This window comes from Scyliorhinus canicula, chromosome 13 (genome assembly GCF_902713615.1).
Source record: "Scyliorhinus canicula chromosome 13, sScyCan1.1, whole genome shotgun sequence".
Taxonomy (NCBI): Eukaryota; Metazoa; Chordata; class Chondrichthyes; order Carcharhiniformes; family Scyliorhinidae; genus Scyliorhinus; species Scyliorhinus canicula.
The window spans coordinates 13,067,135-13,085,437 of NC_052158.1; the positions used below are offsets into that span (position 1 = coordinate 13,067,135).

Below are 18,303 nucleotides of genomic sequence, written 5' to 3' on the forward strand. Positions count from 1 at the left end.
AAAGGGGGTGCGGACAATGACTATGTTTGTTTATTTAATTTAATTTATTTTAAGTTCTTTTGTTGTCATTGGGTTGGGGGGATGGGATACATATGGTCTGGGGTTTGTGTTACAGTTATTATGGGTTATTTTGTTGCATTTCATTGTTTGTCGTTATGTTTATATTTTCTGTAAAAAACTCCAATAAAAATTATATTTAAAAAAAAGAAAATGCAACATTTGTGCCAATGAGCAGCGAGCCTTCTCCACCAATGGTAGCTCACATTCCCAGGTACCGTAGTAGTACCTATAATCATACTACCACAACGTGCAAATATTTGACCTCGTATGACTAGCCTTATTACAATGGGAAACATACTACCTTTGTTCCTTCAGTTTCATTTCCCACATTTCCATCTTTAGTAGATTATTGTCTTTCGCTTGTTCCTTGTTCATACCATTTTTACCCTCGCTAGGATTGTTGCACCTCCAATCTCCTTGCTTACGTCCATATACTCAACTGTTTCTGTGAAATCTATGTGTCAGCTAAAACAGCAGCTTCTTGGATCTCGTTACTTTGTCTTTCACCTTACTATGTCTTAATGTTTACTAGAATGCTATTTTGAGGGAGTTTCGGTGGCGGGCCATGGAGGAGTAGGTTGCACATTTGATAGCTCCCGCTTGTGACGGAATTTTTTGGACCTTTTTCTCCCGAATTTTACTGGATAAATCGTGGATGAGTGAGACGGGTGAGGAGTAATCCCCCGCTAGTGTATGGAGAATTGGACTAGAAGTGGCCGTGTAACAAGACAAAGTTAACAAGAAAGACGCAGGTAGAGCTGGCAAAGTGGGGAAAACATGGCCCGTGGGGAGCTGGCACAGTGGTCGACGGAACAGCTGGTGAAGAATTTTTTGAAGAATGTTTTGCCAAGCTTAAGAAAGATGCACTGGACCCGATTAAGCAAGGCATCGATTGATCAGGTGGTGCAGGGTCAAGAAACCCACGGGCGTGCAATTCAGGAGGTGGAGAAAAGGTGTCCGAGCATGAGGATATATACCCATGCTGGAGACCAAGGTGGAGATGATGAATGACCACCAGAAAAGAATACAGGAGAAGCTGAAGTCCCCCGACCAGGTTGATACTTGGAACGTTAGAGGGCTAAATGGGCCGGTCAAGAGGGCTTGCGTGATCGCGCTTTTGAGGGGACTGAAGGTGGATGTGGCGTTGTTACAAGAGACACACCTAAAGGTTACAGATCAAACTAGATTGAGGAAGGGGTGGGTTGGCCAATGCTGGATTCGAAGACCAGGGGGGGTTGCGATCCTGACTAGCAAACGGGTGGCATTTGAGGCAGGGAGAATTGTGTCAGACACAGGGGAAAGGTACATTACTGGTGAGTGGGAAGCTGCAGGGGATGCGGGTGGTACTCGTGAACATATATGCTCCAAGCTGGAATTATGTGGAATCATGGAGGTTTGGACAGCCAAGAGCAAAGGAATTTTCTTCCTTCTCCCATGTCCACAAGATATACTCTTAGATCGATTTTTTTGTTCTGAGCAGGGCGCTAATACCGGGGTGGCGGATACCGATTACTCGGCAATCGCAGTGTCGGATCATGCCCCACATTGGGTAGATCTGTGGGTTGGTATGGAGAGAGGACAATGCCCACTATGGAGGCTGAATGTGGGGATATCAGCAGATGAAGCGGTCTGTGGGCGGGTGAACAAGTCCATCCAGAATTCTACAAGATGTTTTCGGAGATATTGAGCCCACTGCTGGTGAGGACTCTCCATAAGCTTAATTTTACCAGGCTGGTGGAGCAGATGGAGGAGGAATTTAAAAGGTGGGACATGGTACCGCTATCGTTGGCGGGTAGAGTGCAGTCCATCAAAATGACGGTTCTCCCGAGGTTCTTGTTCCTTTTTCAGTGTTTGCCAATCTTTATCCCTAGGGCCTTTTTTAGAAGGGTGACTAGCAGCATCATGAGCTTTGTTTGGGCGCATGGGACCCCGAGGGTGAAGAGGGTCTTCTTGGAGCGGGGTAGAGATGGGGGGGGGGGCTGGCGTTACCCAATCTCTCGGGGTATTATTGGGCGGCCAATGTGTCGATGGTGCGCAAGTGGATAATGGAGGGGGAGGGGGCAGCATGGAAACGGATGGAGAGGGCGTCCTGTGGAGATACAAGCCTGGGGGCCCTGGTAACGGCGCCGTGGCCGCTCCCTCCTACGAGGTATACCACGAGTCCGGTGGTGGCGGCTACCCTCAAGATTTGGGGGCAGTTGAGGCGACATAGGGGAGAAGTGGGGGGCTCGATGGAGGCTCCGTTAAGGGGAACCATAGGTTCGTCCCGGGGAACATTGATGGGGGATTTCAGAGTTGGCACAGAGCGGGCATCAGACAGCTGAGGGACCTGTTTATTGATGGGAGGTTTGCGAGCCTGGGGGAGTTGGAGGAGAAATTTGGGCTCCCCCCGGGGAACATGTTCAGGTATCTGCAGGTAAAGGCATTTGCTAGGCGGCAGGTGGAGGGATTCCCTTCGCTTCCTGCGAGGGGGGTGAGCGACAGGGTGCTTTCGGGGGTCTGGGTCGGACAGGGGAAGATATCTGATATCTACATGCAGGTATGCAGGAGGCGGAGGAGGCATCAGTAGAGGAGCTGAAAGCTAAGTGGGAGGGGGAACTGGGGGAACAGATCGAAGACGGGACATGGGCTGATGCTCTGGAGAGGGTTAATTCTTCCTCCTCGTGTGCGCGGCTTAGCCTCATCCAATTCAAGGTGCTGCACCGGGCCCACATGACTGGGACGAGGATGAGTAGGTTCTTTGGGGGTGAAGACAGGTGTGTCAGGTGCTCGGGGAGTCCAGCGAACCATGCCATATGTTCTGGGCATGCCCGGCACTGGAGGAGTTCTGGAAGGGAGTGGCTGAGGACGGTGTCGAGGGTGGTGGGATCCAGGGTCAAGCCAGGATGGGGACTCGCGATTTTTGGGGTTGGGGTGGAGCCGGGAGTGCAGGAGGCGAAAGAGGCCGGTGTGCTGGCCTTTGCATCACTAGTAGCCCGGCGAAGGATCTTGCTACAATGGAAGGATGCGAGGCCCCCAAGCGTGGAGACCTGGATCAATGACATGGCGGGTTTCATTAAGCTCGAGAAGGTCAAATTCGCCCTGAGAGGGTCGGTACAAGGGTTCTTTAGGCGGTGGCAACCTTTTCTCGACTTTCTGGCTCAACGATAGGGTACAGGGACAGTAGCAGCAGCAACCCAGGGGGGAGGGGAGGAAGGGGGGGGAGGGGGAGGGAAGGGGGAGGGAAGGGGAAGGGGGGGGGAGGGAAGGGGAAGGGGAGGGAGGGAAGGGGGAGGGAAGGGGGAGGGAGGGAAGGGGGAGGGAAGGGGGAGGGAGGGAAGGGGGAGGGAGGGAAGGGGGAGGGAAGGGGGAGGGAGGGAAGGAGAGGGCAGGGGGAGGGAGGGAAGGGGAGGGGAGGGGGGAAGGGGGAGGGGGGAAGGGGGAAGGGGGAGGGGAGGAAGTGGGAGGAAGGGGGAGGGGAGGGAGGGGGAGGGAAGGGGGAGGGGAGGGAGGGGGAGGGAAGGGGGAGGGAAGGGGGAGGGAAAGGGGGGGAGGGAAGGGGGAGGGAAGGGGGGAGGGAAGGGGGAGGGAAGGGGGGGTGGGGGGGAAGGGGGAGGGAAGGGGGGGAGGGGGAGGGAAGGGGGGAGGGGGATGGAAGGGGGGGAGGGAAGGGGGAGGGAAGGGGGGAAGGGGGAGGGGGGGAAGGGGGAGGGAAGGGGGGAGGGGGAGGGAAGGGGGAAGGGGAGGGAAGGGGAAGGGGGAAGGGGGAGGGAAGGGGGGAGGGAAGGGGGGAGGGAAGGGGGGAGGGAGGGGGGAGGGAAGGGGGGAGGGAAGGGGGGGGAGGGAAAAGGGGGGGGGGAAGGGGGGGGGGAGGGGGGGAGGGAAAAAGGGGGTGCAGACAATGACTATGTTTGTTTATTTAATTTTAATTTATTGTTAAGTTCTTTTGTTGTTCATTGGGGTTGGGGGGATGGGATACATATGGTCTGGGGGTGTTACAGTTATTATGGGTTATTTTGTTGCATTTCATTGTTTGTCGTTATGTTTTATATTTTCTGTAAAAAACTCCAATAAAAATTATATTTAAAAAAAAGAAAATGCAACATTTGTGCCAATGAGCAGCGAGCCTTCTCCACCAATGGTAGCTCACATTCCCAGGTACCGTAGTACCTATAATCATACTACCACAACGTGCAAATATTTGACCTCGTATGACTAGCCTTATTACAATGGGAACATACTACCTTTGTTCCTTCAGTTTCATTTCCCACATTTCCATCTTTAGTAGATTATTGTCTTTCGCTTGTTCCTTGTTCATACCATTTTTACCCTCGCTAGGATTGTTGCACCTCCAATCTCCTTGCTTACGTCCATATACTCAACTGTTTCTGTGAAATATATGTGTCAGCTAAAACAGCAGCTTTCTTGGATCTCGTTACTTTGTCTTTCACCTTACTATGTCTTAATGTTTACTAGAATGCTATTTTGAGGGAGTTTCGGTGGCGGCCATGGAGGAGTAGGTTGCACATTTGATAGCTCCCGCTTGTGACGGAATTTTTGGGCCTTTTTCTCCCGAATTTTACTGGATAAATCGTGGAGAGTGAGACGGTGAGGAGTAATCCCCCGCTAGTGTATGGAGAATTGGACTAGAAGTGGCCGTGTAACAAGACAAAGTTTAACAAGAAAGACGCAGGTAGAGCTGGCAAAGTGGGAAAACATGGCCCGTGGGGAGATGGCACAGTGGTCGACGGAACAGCTGGTGAAGAATTTTTTTGAAGAATGTTTTGCCAAGCTTAAGAAAGATGCACTGGACCCGATTAAGGCAAGGCATCGATTGATCAGGTGGTGCAGGGTCAAGAAACCCACGGGCGTGCAATTCAGGAGGTGGAGAAAAAGGTGTCCGAGCATGAGGAATATATACCCATGCTGGAGACCAAGGTGGAGATGATGAATGACCACCAGAAAAGAATACAGGAGAAGCTGAAGTCCCCCGACCAGGTTGATTACTTGGAACGTTAGAGGGCTAAATGGGCCGGTCAAGAGGGCTTGCGTGATCGCGCTTTTGAGGGGACTGAAGGTGGATGTGGCGTTGTTACAAGAGACACACCTAAAGGTTACAGATCAAACTAGATTGAGGAAGGGGTGGGTTGGCCAATGCTGGATTCGAAGACCAGGGGGGTTGCGATCCTGACTAGCAAACGGGTGGCATTTGAGGCAGGGAGAATTGTGTCAGACACAGGGGAAAGGTACATTACTGGTGAGTGGGAAGCTGCAGGGGATGCGGGTGGTACTCGTGAACATATATGCTCCAAGCTGGAATGATGTGGAATCATGGAGGTTTGGACAGCCAAGAGCAAAGGAATTTTCTTCCTTCTCCCATGTCCACAAGATATACTCTTAGATCGATTTTTTTGTTCTGAGCAGGGCGCTAATACCGGGGGTGGCGGATACCGATTACTCGGCAATCGCAGTGTCGGATCATGCCCCACATTGGGTAGATCTGTGGGTTAGTATGGAGAGAGGACAATGCCCACTATGGAGGCTGAATGTGGGGATATCAGCAGATGAAGCGGTCTGTGGGCGGGTGAACAAGTCCATCCAGAATTCTACAAGATGTTTTCGGAGATATTGAGCCCACTGCTGGTGAGGACTCTCCATAAGCTTAATTTTACCAGGCTGGTGGAGCAGATGGAGGAGGAATTTAAAAGGTGGGACATGGTACCGCTATCGTTGGCGGGTAGAGTGCAGTCCATCAAAATGACGGTTCTCCCGAGGTTCTTGTTCCTTTTTCAGTGTTTGCCCATCTTTATCCCTAGGGCCTTTTTTAGAAGGGTGACTAGCAGCATCATGAGCTTTGTTTGGGCGCATGGGACCCCGAGGGTGAAGAGGGTCTTCTTGGAGCGGGGTAGAGATGGGGGGGGGGCTGGCGTTACCCAATCTCTCGGGGTATTATTGGGCGGCCAATGTGTCGATGGTGCGCAAGTGGATAATGGAGGGGGAGGGGGCAGCATGGAACGGATGGAGAGGGCGTCCTGTGGAGATACAAGCCTGGGGGCCCTGGTAACGGCGCCGTGGCCGCTCCCTCCTACGAGGTATACCACGAGTCCGGTGGTGGCGGCTACCCTCAAGATTTGGGGGCAGTTGAGGCGACATAGGGGAGAAGTGGGGGGCTCGATGGAGGCTCCGTTAAGGGGGAACCATAGGTTCGTCCCGGGGAACATTGATGGGGGATTTCAGAGTTGGCACAGAGCGGGCATCAGACAGCTGAGGGACCTGTTTATTGATGGGAGGTTTGCGAGCCTGGGGGAGTTGGAGGAGAAATTTGGGCTCCCCCCGGGGAACATGTTCAGGTATCTGCAGGTAAAGGCATTTGCTAGGCGGCAGGTGGAGGGATTCCCTTCGCTTCCTGCGAGGGGGGTGAGCGACAGGGTGCTTTCGGGGGTCTGGGTCGGACAGGGGAAGATATCTGATATCTACATGCAGGTTATGCAGGAGGCGGAGGAGGCATCAGTAGAGGAGCTGAAAGCTAAGTGGGAGGGGGAACTGGGGGAACAGATCGAAGACGGGACATGGGCTGATGCTCTGGAGAGGGTTAATTCTTCCTCCTCGTGTGCGCGGCTTAGCCTCATCCAATTCAAGGTGCTGCACCGGGCCCACATGACTGGGACGAGGATGAGTAGGTTCTTTGGGGGTGAAGACAGGTGTGTCAGGTGCTCGGGGAGTCCAGCGAACCATGCCCATATGTTCTGGGCATGCCCGGCACTGGAGGAGTTCTGGAAGGGAGTGGCGAGGACGGTGTCGAGGGTGGTGGGATCCAGGGTCAAGCCAGGATGGGGACTCGCGATTTTTGGGGTTGGGGTGGAGCCGGGAGTGCAGGAGGCGAAAGAGGCCGGTGTGCTGGCCTTTGCATCACTAGTAGCCCGGCGAAGGATCTTGCTACAATGGAAGGATGCGAGGCCCCCAAGCGTGGAGACCTGGATCAATGACATGGCGGGTTTCATTAAGCTCGAGAAGGTCAAATTCGCCCTGAGAGGGTCGGTACAAGGGTTCTTTAGGCGGGTGGCAACCTTTTCTCGACTTTCTGGCTCAACGATAGGGTACAGGGACAGTAGCAGCAGCAACCCGGGGGGGAGAAGGGGGAGGGAAGGGGGGGGGGGGGGAGAAGGGGGAGGGAAGGGGGGGGGGGAGAAGGGGGAGGGAAGGGAGGGAAGGGGGGGGGGGAGAAGGGGGAGGGGAGGAAGGGGAGGGGAGGAAGCGGGAGGGGAGGAAGGGGGAGGGAAGGGGGAGGGGAGGAAGGGGGAGGAAGGGGGTGGGGAGGGGGAGGGAAGGGGGAAGGGAGGGGGAGGGAAGGGGGAGGGAAGGGGGAGGGAAGGGGGGGAGGGAAGGGGGAGGGAAGAGGGGAGGGAAGGGGGGAGGGAAGGGGGGAGGGAAGGGGGGAAGGGGGAGGGAAGGGGGGAGAGGGAGGGAAGGGGGGGAGGGGAGGGAAGGGGGGAGGGGGAGGGAAGGGGGAGGGAAGGGGGAAGGGGGAGGGAAGGGGGGGAGGGAAGGGGGAAGGGGAGGGAGGGGGGGAGGGAAGGGGGAAGGGGAGGGAAGGGGGGAGGGAAGGGGGGGAGGGAAGGGGGGGAGGGAGGGGGGAGGGAAGGGGGGGAGGGAGGGAAGGGGGGGAGGGAAGGGGGGGAGGGAGGGGGGGAGGGAAGGGGGGGAGGGAAGGGGGGAGGGAAAAGGGGGGGAGGGAAAAGGGGGGACAATGACTATGTTTGTTTATTTAATTTTAATTTATTTTTAAGTTCTTTTGTTGTTCATTGGGGTTGGGGGGATGGGATACATATGGTCTGGGGGTGTTACAGTTATTATGGGTTATTTTGTTGCATTTCATTGTTTGTCGTTATGTTTTATATTTTCTGTAAAAAATTCCAATAAAATTATATTTAAAAAGAAAAGAAAATGCAACATTTGGGCCAATGAGCAGCGAGCCTTCTCCACCAATGGTAGCTCACATTCCCAGGTACCGTAGTACCTATAATCATACTACCACAACGTGCAAATATTTGACCTCGTATGACTAGCCTTATTACAATGGGAACATACTACCTTTGTTCCTTCAGTTTCATTTCCCACATTTCCATCTTTAGTAGATTATTGTCTTTCGCTTGTTCCTTGTTCATACCATTTTTACCCTCGCTAGGTTGTTGCACCTCCAATCTCCTTGCTTATGTCCATATACTCAACTGTTTCTGTGAAATATATGTGTCAGCTAAAACAGCAGCTTTCTTGGATCTCGTTACTTTGTCTTTCACCTTACTATGTCTTAATGTTTACTAGAATGCTATTTTGAGGGAGTTTCGGTGGCGGCCATGGAGGAGTAGGTTGCACATTTGATAGCTCCCGCTTGTGACGGAATTTTTGGACCTTTTCTCCCAAATTTTACTGGATAAATCGTGGAGAGTGAGACGGTGAGGAGTAATCCCCCGCTAGTGTATGGAGAATTGGACTAGAAGTGGCCGTGTAACAAGACAAAGTTTAACAAGAAAGACGCAGGTAGAGCTGGCAAAGCGGGAAAACATGGCCCGTGGGGAGATGGCACAGTGGTCGACGGAACAGCTGGTGAAGAATTTTTTTGAAGAATGTTTTGCCAAGCTTAAGAAAGATGCACTGGACCCGATTAAGGCAAGGCATCGATTGATCAGGTGGTGCAGGGTCAAGAAACCCACGGGCGTGCAATTCAGGAGGTGGAGAAAAAGGTGTCCGAGCATGAGGAATATATACCCATGCTGGAGGCCAAGGTGGAGATGATGAATGACCACCAGAAAAGAATACAGGAGAAGCTGAAGTCCCCCGACCAGATTGATTACTTGGAACGTTAGAGGGCTAAATGGGCCGGTCAAGAGGGCTTGCGTGATCGCGCTTTTGAGGGGACTGAAGGTGGATGTGGCGTTGTTATAAGAGACACACCTAAAGGTTACAGATCAAACTAGATTGAGGAAGGGGTGGGTTGGCCAGTGCTGGATTCGAAGACCAGGGGGGTTGCGATCCTGACTAGCAAACGGGTGGCATTTGAGGCAGGGAGAATTGTGTCAGACACAGGGGAAAGGTACATAATGGTGAGTGGGAAGCTGCAGGGGATGCGGGTGGTACTCGTGAACATATATGCTCCAAGCTGGAATGATGTGGAATCATGGAGGTTTGGACAGCCAAGTGCAAAGGAATTTTCTTCCTTCTCCCATGTCCACAAGATATACTCTTAGATCGAATTTTTTGTTCTGAGCAGGGCACTAATACCAGGGTGGCGGATACCAAGTACTCGGAAATCGCAGTGTCGGATCATGCCCCACATTGGGTAGATCTGTGGGTCAGTATGGAGAGAGGACAATGCCCACTATGGAGGCTGAATGTGGGGATATCAGCAGATGAAGCGGTCTGTGGGCGGGTGAACAAGTCCATCCAGAATTCTACAAGATGTTTTCGGAGATATTGAGCCCACTGCTGGTGAGGACTCTCCACAAGCTTAATTTTACCAGGCTGGTGGAGCAGATGGAGGAGGAATTTAAAAGGTGGGACATGGTACCGCTATCGTTGGCGGGTAGAGTGCAGTCCATCAAAATGACGGTTCTCCCGAGGTTCTTGTTCCTTTTTCAGTGTTTGCCCATCTTTATCCCTAGGGCCTTTTTTAGAAGGGTGACTAGCAGCATCATGAGCTTTGTTTGGGCGCATGGGACCCCGAGGGTGAAGAGGGTCTTCTTGGAGCGGGGTAGAGATGGGGGGGGGCTGGCGTTACCCAATCTCTCGGGGTATTATTGGGCGGCCAATGTGTCGATGGTGCGCAAGTGGATAATGGAGGGGGAGGGGGCAGCATGGAAACGGATGGAGAGGGCATCCTGTGGAGATACAAGCCTGGGGCCCTGGTAACGGCGCTGTGGCCGCTCCCTCCTACGAGGTATACCACAAGTCCGGTGGTGGCGGCTACCCTCAAGATTTGGGGGCAGTGGAGGCGACATAGGGGAGAAGTGGGGGGCTCGATGGAGGCTCCGTTAAGGGGGAACCATAGGTTCGTCCCGGGGAACATTGATGGGGGATTTCAGAGTTGGCACAGAGCGGGCATCAGACAGCTGAGGGACCTGTTTATTGATGTGAGGTTTGCGAGCCTGGGGGAGTTGGAGGAGAAATTTGGGCTCCCCCCGGGGAACATGTTCAGGTATCTGCAGGTAAAGGCATTTGCTAGGCGGCAGGTGGAGGGATTCCCTTCGCTTCCTGCGAGTGGGGCGAGCGACAGGGTGCTTTCGGGGGTCTGGGTCGGACAGGGGAAGATATCTGATATCTACAAGGTTATGCAGGAGGCGGAGGAGGCATCAGTAGAGGAGCTGAAAGCTAAGTGGGAGGGGGAACTGGGGGAACAGATCGAAGACGGGACATGGGCTGATGCTCTGGAGAGGGTTAATTCTTCCTCCTCGTGTGCGCGGCTTAGCCTCATCCAATTCAAGGTGCTGCACCGGGCCCACATGACTGGGACGAGGATGAGTAGGTTCTTTGGGGGTGAAGACAGGTGTGTCAGGTGCTCGGGGAGTCCAGCGAACCATGCCCATATGTTCTGGGCATGCCCGGCACTGGAGGAGTTCTGGAAGGGAGTGGCGAGGACGGTGTCGAGGGTGGTGGGATCCAGGGTCAAGCCAGGATGGGGACTCGCGATTTTTGGGGTTGGGGTGGAGCCGGGAGTGCAGGAGGCGAAAGAGGCCGGTGTGCTGGCCTTTGCATCCCTAGTAGCCCGGCGAAGGATCTTGCTACAATGGAAGGATGCGAGGCCCCCAAGCGTGGAGACCTGGATCAATGACATGGCTGGTTTCATTAAGCTCGAGAAGGTCAAATTCGCCCTGAGAGGGTCGGTACAAGGGTTCTTTAGGCGGTGGCAACCTTTTCTCGACTTTCTGGCTCAACGATAGGGTACAGGGACAGTAGCAGCAGCAACCCGGGGGGGAGGGGAGGAAGGGGGGGCGGGAAGGGGGAGGGAAGGGGGGGCGGGAAGGGGGAGGGAAGGGGGGGCGGGAAGGGTGAGGGAAGGGGGGGCGGGAAGGGGGAGGGAAGGGGGGGCGGGAAGGGGGAGGGAAGGGGGGGCGGGAAGGGGGAGGGAAGGGGGGGCGGGAAGGGGGAGGGAAGGGGGGGCGGGAGGGGGGAGGGAAGGGGAAGGGGGAGGGAGGGAAGGGGGAGGGAAGGGAGAGGGAGGGAAGGGGGAGGGAATGGGGAGGGAGGGAAGGGGGAAGGGGGTGGGAAGGGGGAGGAAGGGGGAGGGAAGGGGAGGGAAGGGGGAGGGAAGGGGGAGGGAGGGAAGGGGAGGGAAGGGGGAGGGAGGGAAGGGGAGGGAGGGAAGGGGAGGGAAGGGGAGGGAGGGAAGGGGGAGGGAAGGGGGAGGGAGGGAAGGGGGAGGGATGAAGGGGGAGGGGGGAAGGGGGAGGGAAGGGGGAGGGGAGGAAGGGGGAGGGGACGAAGGGGGAGGGAAGGGGGAGGGGAGGGAGGGGGAAGGAAGGGGAGGGAAGGGGGAGGGAAGGGGAGGGAAGGGGGGGAGGGAAGGGGGAGGGAAGGGGGAGGGAAGGGGGGAAGGGGGGAGGGAGGGGGGAGTGGGAGGGAAGGGGGGGGAAGGGGAGGGAAGGGGGAAGGGGAGGGAAGGGGGGAGGGAAGGGGGGGAGGGAGGGGGGGGAAGGGGGGAAAAGGGGGGGGAAGGGGGGGAGGGAAAAGGGGGGGCGGACAATGACTGTTTGTTTATTTAATTTTAATTTATTTTTAAGTTCTTTTGTTGTTCATTGGGGTTGGGGGGATGGGATACATATGGTCTGGGGGTGTTACAGTTATTATGGGTTATTTTGTTGCATTTCATTGTTTGTCGTTATGTTTTATATTTTCTGTAAAAAACTCCAATAAAAATTATATTTAAAAAAAAAGAAAATGCAACATTTGGGCCAATGAGCAGCGAGCATTCTCCACCAATGGTAGCTCGCATTCCCAGGTACCGTAGTACCTATAATCATACTACCACAACGTGCAAATATTTGACCTCGTATGACTAGCCTTATTACAATGGGAACATACTACCTTTGTTCCTTCAGTTTCATTTCCCACATTTCCATCTTTAGTAGATTATTGTCTTTCGCTTGTTCCTTGTTCATACCATTTTTACCCTCGCTAGGTTTGTTGCACCTCCAATCTCCTTGCTTACGTCCATATACTCAACTGTTTCTGTGAAATATATGTGTCAGCTAAAACAGCAGCTTTCTTGGATCTCGTTACTTTGTCTTTCACCTTACTATGTCTTAATGTTTACTAGAATGCTATTTTGAGGGAGTTTCGGTGGCGGCCATGGAGGAGTAGGTTGCACATTTGATAGCTCCCGCTTGTGACGGAATTTTTGGACCTTTTTCTCCCGAATTTTACTGGATAAATCGTGGAGAGTGAGACGGTGAGGAGTAATCCCCCGCTAGTGTATGGAGAATTGGACTAGAAGTGGCCGTGTAACAAGACAAAGTTTAACAAGAAAGACGCAGGTAGAGCTGGCAAAGCGGGAAAACATGGCCCGTGGGGAGATGGCACAGTGGTCGACGGAACAGCTGGTGAAGAATTTTTTTGAAGAATGTTTTGCCAAGCTTAAGAAAGATGCACTGGACCCGATTAAGGCAAGGCATCGATTGATCAGGTGGTGCAGGGTCAAGAAACCCACGGGCGTGCAATTCAGGAGGTGGAGAAAAAGGTGTCCGAGCATGAGGAATATATACCCATGCTGGAGGCCAAGGTGGAGATGATGAATGACCACCAGAAAAGAATACAGGAGAAGCTGAAGTCCCCCGACCAGGTTGATTACTTGGAACGTTAGAGGGCTAAATGGGCCGGTCAAGAGGGCTTGCATGATCGCGCTTTTGAGGGGACTGAAGGTGGATGTGGCGTTGTTACAAGAGACACACCTAAAGGTTACAGATCAAACTAGATTGAGGAAGGGGTGGGTTGGCCAATGCTGGATTCGAAGACCAGGGGGGGTTGCGATCCTGACTAGCAAACGGGTGGCATTTGAGGCAGGGAGAATTGTGTCAGACACAGGGGAAAGGTACATTACTGGTGAGTGGGAAGCTGCAGGGGATGCGGGTGGTACTCGTGAACATATATGCTCCAAGCTGGAATGATGTGGAATCATGGAGGTTTGGACAGCCAAGTGCAAAGGAATTTTCTTCCTTCTTCCATGTCCACAAGATATACTCTTAGATCGATTTTTTTGTTCTGAGCAGGGCGCTAATACCGGGGTGGCGGATACCGATTACTCGGCAATTGCAGTGTCGGATCATGCCCCACATTGGGTAGATCTGTGGGTTAGTATGGAGAGAGGACAATGCCCACTATGGAGGCTGAATGTGGGGATATCAGCAGATGAAGCGGTCTGTGGGCGGGTGAACAAGTCCATCCAGAATTCTACAAGATGTTTTCGGAGATATTGAGCCCACTGCTGGTGAGGACATTTAATGAAGCAAGAGAGAAAGGACTCCTCTCCCCGTTGCTGTTTTCTCTGGCCATAGATCCACTGGCCATGGCATTAAGAGCTTCTAGGAACTGGAAACGGCTGATTCAGGGGGCGGTTGGGGGGCTGGCATTGAACACCAGTTCTCGCTTTACGCAGATGACCTGCTCTTGTACATCTCAGATCCGTTAGGGGGGATGAGGGAAATTATGCAGATCTTAGGGGAATTTGGGGGTATAAATTGAACATGGGGATAAGCGAGATGGGAATCCAGGTGGCCCGCGAATGGGAGGCACTGCACAAGTTAAACCTGTCCCGGCTCCGAGAACAAATGAAAGAGGACTTTAAGAAATGGGACATGCTCCCGCTATCACTGATGGGGAGGGTACAGACCATGAATATGATTGTCCTCCCCAGATTTCTGTTTGTCTTTCAGTGCCTCCCCATCTTCATCTCGAGGGCCTTTTTTAAACGAGTGAATAAGGTTATTTTGGGCTTTGTGTGGGCAGGTAAATCCCCGCGAGTGAAGAAAGTGTTGTTGGAGTGTAGTCGGGGGGAGGGTGGGTTGGCACTGCTGAACTTCTGTAACTACTACTGGGCAGCTAATATAGTCATGATTAGGAAGTGGGTAGTGGGGAGGGGGGGGGTCGGTGTGGGAGCAAGTGGAGGCGGCATCGTGTAAAAACACAAGTTTGGGGGCACTGATAATGGCACCTCTTCCACTCTTGCCGGACCGATACTCCACAAGTCCGGTTGTAGTGGCGACTCTGAGAATCTGGGGTCAGTGGAGGAGATGTAAGAGAGTGGAGGGAGCATCGGTTTGGACTCCGATCCAGAATAACCATCGGTTTGTACTGGGAAGGCTGGATGGTGGGTTCCGGAGATGGCAGAGAGCAGGAATTGGGAAGATGGGAGATCTATTTATAGATGGGAGCTTCCCCAGCTTGAAAGCTTTGGAGGATAAATTTGAATTGCCAGCAGGTAATGGGTTTAGGGCTCTTCCGGTTGCGGCTATGACCAGCTAAGTCGCACATTTGGCAGCTCCTGCGACAAAGGTGTTTAAGGGCCGATTGGAGGGCCCCGACGGTACTGTAAAGACGAATCCCGGTGGGGGAAGGCTCCCTGAGGAGAGTGAGACTAACTTTATGGTCGGTACTCGGAGTGGGGCGACAAAAAAAGCGGCAGCAGCTCCCCGAAAAAAGCGGGGGAAGAGGACCAAAATGGCGGCCGGTGGCGCACTAGAAGATTGGAGAAAATGGGCGGAGGAGCAGCAGGCCGCTCTCCTCCGGTGTTTTACGGAGCTGAAAGTGGAACTCTTAGAGTCTATGAACGCGACGACCACAAGGCTGATGGGGGCCCAGGCGACCCAAGAGGCGTCGATAAGAGAGCTGCAGCAGGAGATGACTGCAAGGGAGGAGGAGGCCACGGTCCTCGTGGGAAAGGTGGAGGTGCACGAGGCACTCCACCTGAAATGGCAGAGCCGCTTTGAGGAGCTGGACACTCGAATGAGGCGGAAGAACTTGAGGATCCTGGGCCTAGCAGAAGGCCTGGAGGGGCCTGATCTCCCGAAATATGTAGCGGAGATGCTGAGCTCCCTGATGGGAGAGGGGGCCGGTCCATCGCCCCTGGAGCTGGAAGAAGCATATCGGGTCATGGCTAGGCGGCCTAGGGCGAACGAGCCCCCGAGGGCGGTGCTGGTGCGATTCCAGCGTTTCTGTGATCGGGAGAAAGTGCTGAGGTGGGCCAAGAGGGAGAAAAGCAGCAAATGGGAGAATTCGACGGTGCGGATATATCAGGACTGGAGTGCGGAGGTGGCAAAGCGGCGGGCCCGGTTTAACCGGACGAAGGCGGTGCTGCATGCAAATAGGATCAAGTTCGGAATGCTGCAGCCAGCGCGCTTGTGGGTCACCTACAAGGACCAGCACCATTACTTTGAGACCCCAGAGGAGGCATGGACTTTTGTTTGGGAGGAAAAGCTGGACCTGAACTAGAACTTGGGAACGCCGGCGGTCGAGGCCGCCCGAGTACCCTTGACTGATCAAGTGGCCCATGTCTTTCTTAGGCCAGGTCGGAACTTGGTTAAAGTTGATGGATCGTTTGGTTTCTTTGAAACTTGTGTTATGGGGGGTTTCTTTGTTCCTTTTTGTGTGTCTCTTCCCGTTGCCAACTTCCCTTAATTATTGTTGTTGTAGGGGGGGCTTTTTTTTTTTTACTGTTTTTTGATCTGTTCTTTAAGGGTTATGGTTACTGTTCTGTTCGATGGAGGGTGATGGTTAAATACGTTATTATTGGGTAGTTATTTAGTTATGCAGGCATAGTGATGTATTTATGTATTTATTTGAGATTTGTTATTTATATTGTTATATTGTTAAGTTGGGGAGGCGGGACGGGGGGGGTGCAAGTTGGTTATGCGTGTTTTCTTTTTCTCTTTTTTCTTCCTCTCGTTTTAAGGGGGCTTTTTTATGGGCTTGGATGGGGACGGGGGTGGAATTGAAGATGGCGGGGTAGGGTGTGGCCGGGCGAAAGCGCGGGCTCACCCCTGTTTCCCGCGCGCGGGACGGAGGAAGGGGGAGGAGAGAAGAGTGGGGTGTGGCCAGCAATGGCGGCTTTTCCCGCGCTGAAGCGGGGTCAGAGAGGGATGGCAAGGGGGGGGGGGGGGGGGAGGCCCCTCCCCCCCCCACATCGGGAGGAGTCGGAGTGTGGCAGGGGCAGCCGGGTCAGCGAAAACCAGCTGACTCTCGGGAGTACGATGGTGGCTACACCGCGGCTAGGAGGGGTCCTAGCCAGGGGGGGGAGGGGGGGAAGGGGGGTTAGGGGGGGATGCCGGGTTGCTGCTGGAAAGGCCGAGGACGGGAAGGGAAGAACGGGAGGAGAGAGGGGGGGGGGCCATCGCCATGGGGAACGGGTCAGAAGGGGAGGGTCGACCCGGGGCGAACAGGGGACAGGACATGGCTAATAGACAGGGGAAAGGGACGGGTCGCTCCGCGACCCGGTTGATTACTTGGAACGTGAGGGGGCTGAATGGGCCGGTCAAGAGATCAAGGGTTTTTTTCACACCTAAAGGGACTGCAGGCGGATGTGGCAATGTTGCAGGAGACTCACTTGAGAGTAGTAGACCAGGTACGCCTGAGAAGGGGGTGGGTGGGACAGGTGTTCCACTCAGGCTTGGACGCAAAGAACCGGGGGGTGGCGATTTTGGTGGGAAAGAGGGTGTCGTTCGTGGCGGCGCAGGTGGTAGCAGATAAGGAGGGTAGGTACGTGATGGTGAAGGGTAGGCTGCAGGGAGAGAATGTGGTGCTGGTGAATGTGTATGCCCCGAATTGGGATGACGCGGGTTTTATGAGGCGCCTGTTGGGCCTCATTCCGGGTCTGGAGGCAGGGGGCCTGATCATGGGGGGGGACTTCAATACAGTGCTCGACCCTGGGCTGGACAGATCGAGTTCCAGGACGAATAGGAGGCCGGCAGCGGCAGAGGTGCTAAGGGGGTTCATGGAGCAGATGGGGGGGGTAGACCCTTGGAGATTTGGCAGGCCAAGGGCGAGGGAGTATTCTTTTTTCTCCCACGTCCACAGGGTGTACTCCAGAATAGACTTTTTTGTACTGAGCAGGGGGCTGATTTCGAGAGTGCAGGACACGGAGTACTCGGCCATTGCGATTTCGGACCATGCACCACACTGGGTAGAGGTAGAACTGGGGGAAGCACGGGACCAGCGCCCGTTGTGGCGCCTGGATGTGGGGCTGCTGGCGGACGATGAGGTGTGCGGAAGGGTCCGGAAGGGCATTGAGAGATATCTGGGCACGAACGACACGGGCAAGGTGAAGGTGGGGGTAGTCTGGGAGGCCCTGAAAGCAGTGATCAGAGGAGAGCTGATCTCCATAAGGGCACACAGAGAAAGGAAGGAGAGGCAGGAGAGGGAGAGACTGGTGGGGGAACTTATAGAAGTGGACAGGAGATATGCGGAGACACCAGAGGAGGGGCTGTTGAGGGAGCGGCGCAGTCTACAGGCCCAGTTTGACCTACTGACCACTAGGAAGGCGGAGACGCAATGGAGAAGGGCACAGGGCGCGGTCTATGAGTACGGGGAAAAGGCGAGCAGGATGCTAGCACACCAGCTGCGCAAGCGAGATGCAGCCAGAGAGATTGGGGGAGTGAGAGAGAAGGGAGGGAACGTAGTGCAGAAGGGGCAAGAGGTGAACGGGGTCTTCAGGGATTTCTACAGGGAATTGTACCGGTCTGAGCCGCCCAGGAGGAGGGGGGGAATGGAGAACTTCCTCGATAGATTGAGGTTCCCAAAGGTCCAGGAGGAACGGGTGGAGGGGCTGGGGGCGCCGATAGAGCTGCAGGAGCTAGTTAAAGGGATAGGCCAGATGCAGGCGGGGAAGGCGCCGGGGCTGGATGGGTTCCCGGTGGAATTTTATAAGAAGTATGTGGACTTGGTGGGTCCAGTGCTGGTGCGAGCCTTCAATGAGGCGCGAGAGGGGGGGGGTTCTGCCCCCGACAATGTCACAGGCCCTGATCTCCTTGATCCTGAAGCGGGACAAAGACCCTGTACAGTGCGGGTCCTACAGGCCTATCTCCCTCTTGAATGTAGATGCCAAACTGTTGGCAAAGGTCCTGGCAACCAGAATAGAGGATTGTGTGCCAGGGGTAATCCATGAGGACCAGACGGGGTTCGTAAAGGGACGACAACTTAACACAAATGTCCGGAGACTGTTGAATGTGATTATGATGCCAGCAGTGGAGGGGGAGGCTGAGATAGTGGTAGCACTGGATGCGG

General features: G+C 54.3%; 1 protein-coding gene across 1 annotated transcript in view; it reads left to right on the top strand.

Annotated features, from left to right (window-relative positions):
- Nucleotides 1-18,303, top strand: part of LOC119976488 (choline transporter-like protein 4) — a 105,616-nt gene that overhangs the window by 82,870 nt on the left and 4,443 nt on the right. The window lies entirely within an intron of this gene.